The sequence below is a fragment of the Myotis lucifugus genome, unplaced genomic scaffold (genome assembly GCF_000147115.1).
Source record: "Myotis lucifugus unplaced genomic scaffold, Myoluc2.0 scaffold_11, whole genome shotgun sequence".
In the NCBI taxonomy this organism is placed as follows: domain Eukaryota; kingdom Metazoa; phylum Chordata; class Mammalia; order Chiroptera; family Vespertilionidae; genus Myotis; species Myotis lucifugus.
Genome location: NW_005871059.1, coordinates 7,303,876 through 7,311,226, shown reverse-complemented (window position 1 = coordinate 7,311,226; position 7,351 = coordinate 7,303,876). Strand labels below are relative to the sequence as shown.

Here is a 7,351-nt window from a genome sequence, read left to right as displayed (position 1 = left end):
GTCTCTGTCCTGGGGGAGTAATAACCCCATTGGCATGCAAGTTTTTTTTTATCATTAGTTTATTTTGTGGCTTTTTAAACCTTAAGAATTATAGCGTTTAGTACCTTTCAGATGGACTCATGGAGGAAGCTCACTTTAAATCTCAGGCCAGAATTAAGCCCAACTTAAACAAGTGTCCAGTATCAGTGGTATTTTGTTAATATATCTTCATTTAAGTTCAGTTTTTTCCATGCTTATTGTCCAAAACAGTCACTTCATCAAAATTCCTCATTGCACCACAGTCTAATATCATCAGTGTGTGTACAGGGTCACAGAGCATGTCTTACTGGCCTGTGCCGAGGTAAGAGGTGGCCTTTCATTTTAGAGCTGTGAAATAAGATAAAAAATACCACAGACCTTCCTAAAGAAAATGGTCTCTGATGTATTTGCAGCTATATAATATCTTTGAGCATTTAATATCTTAAAAGAAATTAGAATACTATACCTAGAAGTTGTTTCAAAATAACCCTGGAAAAGGAGTGAATATAGATGAAAGAAGATTGGCCACAAGTTGGTAATTGTTTAAGCTGTGATGGGTATGTGGGGTTTATGATTCTCATCTCTCTACTCGTAGATATTGGAAAATTTCCTTAATGAAAAGATAGAAACGGAAAAGTAACTTGGGCCCTAGCTGGTGTTGCTCAGTGGATAGAGCATCAGTCTTCAGACTGAAGAGTCCCGGGTTCGATTCCAGTAGGGGAGTGCAGGAGACAGGGCACATGCCCAGGTTGCAGGCTCTATCCCCAGTAGGGGGAGTACAGGAGACAGCTGATCAATGATTATCCCTCATTCATTGATGATTTCTCTCCCTCTCTGAAATCAATACAATTATATATTTTAAAAAAGAAAAGAAACTTGGCTGAGAGAAATAATGATAGCTTGGTTATTGAATCCTCTTCAGTTCCTACTGGCTTCTTGGATTACAAGGCAGTAAGAAGTGGTGGACAGAGTACTGTGCTGAGTGAGGACCTCTGGGTTATAGTAGTATCCTTGCCACCAAGGTGCCGTGTGACTCTGAGCAAGTCAGATCAGAGTTGAATGAGTTGAATTCTAAGGTGCTTTCAATTCCATATTCTGTTGTCAGTCCTTGACTCCTTCCAACCCCTTGCTGGGCACCCTGTTCTTCCTTGTTCTTCAATTGTGAATGGAACTACACAAGCCTTCTTAAGTGCCTCCTCTCACGGTTCCCTGGCTCTTCTCATTACCATGGCTACCCAAGATGGGAGTAGGTCTCTGGAGAGTAGCATTAAGGAGACACTGAGAAGACAGGATTGACACCTCTTCAGTTGTCTCTCTTGCTCTTTACCTGAATCTGGGCTGCTAACTTCTAAAGACAGCTACAATGAAATGCCTCTTCATCTTTCCTTGTCACCTCTTTTAAATTATTTTAACAGTAAGGAGGCTATAACATATTCCCACCAACTCTGAATATTCAGGAAAAGTGATTTTAAACACTGAAGTATTATTTTGTTATCCCATATTTACTGAAGATAGCCTGGCCATCTTCATATTCTCTTTTTCCTTTTCAAATTGATACAGGATTTTATGTAAGTTTAGCTCCAAGAAGTTCTTGGTGGATACTGTATTTCTAGTTCCTGAGGACTACCGAACTACATTAAAAATCTGAAAAAGTTATTAGATTCCTCATTGGTTGTTTTTCTATCAAAATTGTGACAAAATATAAACAAGCCACATGGATGTGTTAACAGTTCTTTGTAAATCTGCTTCCTACATTGACTTGCATGATTTCTTTGTAAACCCACACTATTGCTAATGTTTTACTGGAATTTTATAAGAGGTTATCAAGTGTCCAGTTATAAAGTACTTTATCATCACCTTAAATGTCTGTTTAGTTTAAGGCTTAAATTCCTGCTGAGCTTTGTGGAATGTATAAGTAAGGCCTAGAATGAAGGGCAGCACAAAATGGTAGGTCGTGTTTCCTTCACGTTGAGGGAAGAGGTCACACACAGAGGAAAATTGATGTGGTTGGAAGTAACCAAGAGAAAACTCTTTTCTTCTTCTAATAAATTATCTCAGAAACAGAGAAATCTGGCTGTCTGGATATGACCAAAGTCATGTGCTATCTGGAAAACTATAAAGTACACCTTAGGCAACAGCCACAATATCTTGGGATATGCAAGAAGATGAATTCTTTCCAAGAAAAGTAATTCTTCTGTGTTTTTCCTTCTCCTAAACTCCTGGCTTTATAATTACAGGGACATGAATCTTTCTGTGTTCCACTACGCGGTGATTAATACCACTTTTCCTAGTCTGGATTTCTGCTGTAGGAAATTTTAATTGGTAGTAAATGGGATGCATTGCTGATTTATTAATGCCATTATAATAAATGCCATTGTAATCACACATTCACTGTAATGCTAAGAGGTAAGAAGGGTTCTGTCCTGGGCCTGCTGTGGTAGTCAGCTTGTCCTGTAGGGCAGGATGAGTCTGTGCCCCGACTTTTAGGTCTCCGACCTTGCTTTAACCCTTTGAGTGCCAACCAGTATCCTAGGAACTGTGCTAAAATTGCCAAGGCATTTTTGCTGATTTTACAGCAGATTAGGAAAAAAATTATGAATCGCAAGTAAATGAAGTTACATATTAAAAAACTCAAGGAAACCTTTACTACATTGACATATTTAGCAATATCATCATCACTAATAACAGCAGACTTAGAACTGGACGCCATTTCGAAGCTTTGATAGTGCTCCCGGCACTCAAGGGGTTAAATTAGAAAAGCTACCTGTATTTTCACCTGTTTGGGCTGGTCTGTGGACTGTCAGGTCCTAGGGCAAAAGAATGGCCCCTTCCCATTTACTCTCCCCAGGTGTTTTTCTCCTTTACTTTTCTTGAGTGACAGGGACCTTCTTAGGTGTGGTACCACCTAATCTCTAGGTCCTATCCCTTTCCTATCACTAGAACGCAAAATGTTACTTACACTTTTTTCCCCCTACATAATCATTTGTTCCTGTTCTTTTTTGGGGGAGTGGAAGGTAGACTAAAGTCCCTGTCTCTGGATCTTTCAACTGTGTCTAAACACAGTTGTGCCTCTAACTTCTGCATAGACTGCTACCATCAAGACCAAGTATCTTAAAAACCCAACCTGTATCTGCTGCTCCCACTTTCTCTCTACACCCTCATTCCTCTCCCCAGAGCAGTCATCTCTGCATCTAGCACTCCACTGAGGTAATTCCAAGCCTCCTAATCATGCATTTAGTATTACTCTCTCATTGTCATCCATTTCAACCTCTACATTTGCCATTGCTGATTAGTTCTTCCTTGATTTCCAAAAGGTGTCATTGTCTTAGTTGTCTTTGTTTTTTCTTGTTCTCTTTTGCCCCCTCTCTTCCCTTTCTCATCTCCCCTAAATCTTTGAGGGGACTTTACTACGTGTCTTAGCCCTTCTCGTTCTTTTAACGTGTCCTTCCTCACCACATCCTCTCTTCTCAGTACCCACATCCCTTAACCCCAGCTTCCAGGGCACTTTTACCCAAACATTTGATGAGCAGCATGTTAACACAGAATCCATTCATACGATGTGCATATATCTACACTGAAAATGTGGTGCACGCCAGGCATTGTCCCAGAGCCGAGTGTTCTGCAGCAAATGAGCAAGCAAGGTTCCTGCTCTCCTGGAGCTTTCACTGTAGAGAGGTAAGGTGCTGGAAAATACTATGAGTGAGCACAGGGAGTGAGGGACGAGGGAGTAGAAAAGCACTGTGTACAAACATGTTCCAAACCAAAACAGATCCCTTGCCAACCCCACTATCCTAGGCATTGCAGATGTGGCTTTGTTTAGCATCCAGACTTTGAACCATGGAGTTCTTTGACTCTTTCCTGCCTGTTACCATCTTCCCATTTGGTTAGTTCTTAAAACCATTTGTTTATTTCCTCCTACTTAGATGGTCTCTAACATCAACCTTTCTTCTTAATCCCCATTGTCTTGCCTGTCCTCATTACCCTCTATCTCAGTTATTTCAGGTAGCCACTTTGCTATACTTAGGTATTGGCTGTACTAGCTGTAGAAAGCTATAGAGTGCTAGAGAAGGCAGGGAGAGGCTGGGTCTGGCAGGAAGCCCACGAGGGAAACCTGACTAGCTGGTGAGGCTGACAGAGAAGGTTCAGGATGCCACAGGCTTACCCCAGAGTAAGCAAGATAGCACTTTTCCAAGTCTCAGGCCAGACAAGTAGAACAGTGGGTTCCCCACACCAAAATGACACATATTCCACCAGGTAGGGTAGAGTAACAGAGCATCCAGGTGAGTGAGATTGGGAAATCCAGGCAGGCCTTGGTACATAAGTGGTAGTATTCATGGGCAGATGGGGCTGGATATAAGGAAACAGACTTAAATAGGGCCTCCATCCTTGGTTCTGTTTTGTTTTTATGGAACTAGGGGATAGAGCTGGTAACCAGGACAGGAAGTTACCAAAGGCATCAGGACAGAAACTCACTGTACAAGGTGGAACACAGAATGGGTCCGTGGGAGTAACTTCCTCAGTCCCCAAACCTCAGGTGTTGGAGCTCCTGTTGCTAGAATGACACAGCCCAAGACCTGAGAGGGAGGAGAGAGCAGAGGCTGTTGTGGATTTGGGGAAATAGGTAGGCAGAGCACCCATCTCTCCCTTCTCCCCTCCAGATCACTCTGATCCTACCACGAGGGAATCTCCTGCAGATGGAACTGGGTTCTGTCCCGTCTTACTCAAAAAGTATGACTGACCCCACATCATTTCCTAAATGAATTTCAGATTCCTCAGCTCTCCTCAAAGTAACCCAAACTGACCTTTCCTAGCTTTATTAGTTGTGGCCTTGAACTTCAGTCACACAAGGTCACTGAGCATGCACTAGCCTTCTTGTCCCCAGGCCATTCTTATTGCTCTTCCCTTGTCCTCTGCGCACCTCCTTCCCCATCTACAGCTGGTGAAAGACTACCACCTAAACAAGGGTCATACGTGTCTCTTCTTTCTGAAGCTATTGGCCTTGATTCTGCACCAGCTGGGTAGGAACCTCTCCTCCTTTGCTTGCACTGCTGTTATGACAAGTATGTTTTCACTTCTTTTCTAGTTTATGTATCTGCTCCTAACTTACTATGTAAAGTATTTAGGGGCAGAGACTATCTCACTCAGCTTTGCCCCACTTCAGGTGTCTGATGCAATAATTTGTACCGGGTATGCACACTTACATGTGCCTTGAATTGCTTATTTATTTTCTATTCTCTGTAACTAAAAATAGAGCACTTGGGTACTTTAGGATTTCACAAAAGAAATTGAAGATTTAGAAACCATACTGGAAATAGAGAGTAATTTAAAATACTAATCAAAAACATCTGTACTCATAATTACAACCATATACAACTATTAAGAAGCCAATAAAATAATAAAAAATGTTTCTATCTTTTGACCCTATTTTGAAAGTAAGTTATACTCCTAAAGAAAACCAAGGCAACTTCTCTTCATTAAAATTGTGACTTTTATTTGTTTTGTTAGAAATGGGGAAGGAATGCCAGTCTAGATTTTTAGATAACAGTGTTGCAAGTTATCAGCTTTCTATTAACCAGAGTAACTTGTAGAGAGTCATCTGGTAAAAATTTTAATTTACCAAAGGTACTCAGCATTTCCTAATAATAACAATGGCTAATGTTTTTTGAATGCTATTGTGTCAGTTCCTGCTCCAAGAATTTTATTCACATTAACTCATTTAATCATCAAAACCTACGAAGTTTAAGTGCTACTATTATTCCACTTTTTAAAAAATATTTTTTATTGATTTTTTACAGAGAGGAAGGGAGAGGGATAGAGAGTTAGAAACATCGATGAGAGAGAAACATCGATCAGCTGCCTCCTGCACACCTCCTACTGGGGATGTGCCTGCAACCAAGGTTCATGCCCTTGACCAGAATCGAACCTGGGACCCTTGAGTCCACAGGCTGACGCTCTATCCACTGAGCCAAACCAGTTAGGGCTATTATTTCCACTTTTATTCACGAGGAAATCACTTGCCCAAGGAAATACACCAGATAGGAAGCAAAGTCAGTATTTTAACCCAACCAATTTGGCATCATAGCCAATACTTTAGACCATCACGCCATGTTGCATCACTAGAAGATAACTTCATAGCCAGATCAGTAAGGATTGTTCATTGAAAGACAAGCCTAATACATTGGTTTGCATCATATACTAGTTTTTGCCATAAGAAAGATTTGGTCTCTTATTTTGGTTCTTGACTGGCTTGATTTTCTATACCTAAAAAGGAGGGCAAAATTAGAGGATTTGCCCAGGGTGATGTTTGTTAAGGACTGGTCTAGTTGCATTTTTACTTTATCTCGGTCCACTGAGAAGATGGAAGTACTTGCAGATATCATTCACTCTCGCACCATTTTGGAGGAAGAGAAAATGTCTCCCTTTTCCCAATTTGTATAGCGAGAGAAGATACCTAACCAGCCATAACCACGCAGCACATCCAGGTCCACATAGAGCTCCTTGCTTACATGATAGACAACACTCACTTGTCCTTTCAGATAACTACTACATGCCAGGCACTGTTACAGTGATACAACAGGAAACGGAGGAGAAGAACTGCCCTTCCTTATGGAGCTTACATGCTAGCAGGGGTTTACAGAAAGTAAAACCCAGTAAGAGAGTATATTAGAACAGGAGAAGAGAAAAAATAAAGCAAGAAATAGGGAATGTGGGAAGGAAGTTACAGTTCAAAACAGTTTGGCTCAGTGGATAGAGCCTTAGCCTGCGTCCTGAAGGGTCCTGGGTTCAATTACAGTCAAGGGCATGTACCTAGGTTGCAGGCTCCTTCGCCACCCGGGCCCTGGTTAGGGCTCGTGCAGGAGGCAACCAATCAGTGTTTTCTCTCACATCAATATTTCTCTCTGTCTTTCCCTCTCTCTTCACTCTCCTTAAAAATCAATGGAAAAATACCCTCGGGTGAGGATTAAAACAAAAACAAATAAAATAGTTGTCAGGGAAACTTTATCAGGAGGGAGCAACAACATTGGAGCAAAGAGAAGAAGGAGGGAAAGAAAAGCACTCAGAGAAATCCTATTAAATAATAACATGCCTTTCCTTCTGTCTAAAAATGGTGTTCATACACTGTGAGTGTAGTTCATTATAAACTTCTCTCTATCCAATACTTTAGCAATGAAAATTCCCCACATTCAGTCACCTCATGATTATTGATTCTAATAGCTACAGGGGTAGGCAAAAGTAGGTTTACAGTCAATGAGATGATAATAATACAGAAATTAATAAATAATAATACAAGAATAAACTGTTTCCTGTACTCACAACTGTAAACCTACTTTTG

At 40.9% G+C, this 7,351-nt stretch overlaps 1 protein-coding gene across 4 annotated transcripts in view; it reads left to right on the top strand.

The window, feature by feature from the left end:
- PHACTR2 (phosphatase and actin regulator 2) overlaps positions 1 to 7,351 on the top strand; it is a 108,609-nt gene that overhangs the window by 28,680 nt on the left and 72,578 nt on the right. The window lies entirely within an intron of this gene.